Here is a 1,530-nt window from a genome sequence, read left to right as displayed (position 1 = left end):
CTTTTCGGCTATTTTGTAGAGTTCAAGGGAGATGACTTCATGAACTTCTACTTCCTCTCCAATCATGATACTGTGGATCATGATGGCCCGGTCTATGGTAACTTCAGACCGGTTGCTAGTGGGAATGATTGAGCATTAGATGAACTCCAACCATCCTCTAGCCACATGCTTAAGGTCCAGTCTTCTAAGTTGAACCGGTTTTCCTTTTGAGTCAATCTTCCATTGAGCTCCTTCCACACATATGTCCATGAGGACTTGGTCCAACCTTTGATCAAAGTTGACCCTTCTAGTGTAGGGGCGTGCATCTCCTTGCATCATAGGCAAGTTAAATGCCAACCTCACATTTTCCGGACTAAAATCTAAGTATTTCCCCCGAACCATGGTGAGATAACTCTTTGGGTTCGGGTTCTTACTTTGATCATGGTTCTTGGTGATCCATGCATTGGCATAGAACTCTTGAACCATTAGAATTCTGACTTGTTGGATGAGGTTTGTTAGAACTTCCCAACCTCTTCTTTGGATTTCATGTCGGATTTCCGGATACTCATTTCTCTTGAGTTTGAAAGGGACCTCGGGGATCACCTTCTTCTTGGCCACAACATCATAGAAGTGGTCTTGATGGGCTTTGGAGATGAATCTTTCCATCTCCCATGACTCGGAGGTGGAAACTTTTGTCTTCCCTTTCCCTTTTCTAGAGGATTCTCCGGTCTTAGGTGCCATCAATGGTAATGGAAAAACAAAAAACTTATGCTTTTACCACACTAAACTTAGAATATTGCTCGTCCTCGAGCAAGAGAAGAAAGAAGAGATGGAGAAGAAGAAGAAATGGAGGAGAGGGAGAGAGGGTTGTGTTTCGGCCAAGAAGGGGAAGAGAGGGTTGTGTTGTGTGAAAATGAGGAAGAATGGAGGGGTTTATATAGTGGAGGGATGGGGGTTAGGTTCGGCCATTTAGGGTGGGTTTGAGTGGGAAAGTGATTTTGAATTTTGAAGGTAGATGGGGTTTATGAGGTAGGTTTATGGGGAAGAGTGGATGGATGTGAATGGTGAAGGGGTAGTAGGGAAGAGAGCTTGATGTGATTTGTGAAGGGTTTTGGGGAAGGGTGTTTATTGGGAAGAGAGGATGAATGAGAAGAGGGAAGAGTATGAGTGGAGGTAGGTGGGGATCCTGTGGGGTCCACAAATGCTGAGATGATCCTGTAGGGTCCACAGATCCTGAGGTGTCAAGGATTTACATCCCTGCACCAATTAGGCATGTAAAATGCCTTTGCATGCAATTCTGGCGTTTAAACGCCGAATTGATGCTTGTTCTGGGCGTTCAGTGCCCAGATGCAGCATGTTTCTGGCGTCGAACGCCAGTTCTATGCTTGTTTCTGGCGTTCAGCGCCAGCTTTCCTCATTGTGCATTCCTGGCGTCTGAACGCCAGGATGCTGCTTGTTTCTGACGTTCAACTCCAGATCCATGCTCTGTTCTGGCGTTGAACGCCAGCCAGATGCTCCTTACTAGCGTTTAAACGCCAGTAAGTCCTTCCT

The sequence above is a fragment of the Arachis ipaensis genome, chromosome B07 (assembly GCF_000816755.2).
Source record: "Arachis ipaensis cultivar K30076 chromosome B07, Araip1.1, whole genome shotgun sequence".
NCBI classification, from domain to species: Eukaryota; Viridiplantae; Streptophyta; class Magnoliopsida; order Fabales; family Fabaceae; genus Arachis; species Arachis ipaensis.
The sequence above is the reverse complement of the archived record's forward strand: the minus strand, read 5'-3'. Positions refer to the sequence as shown.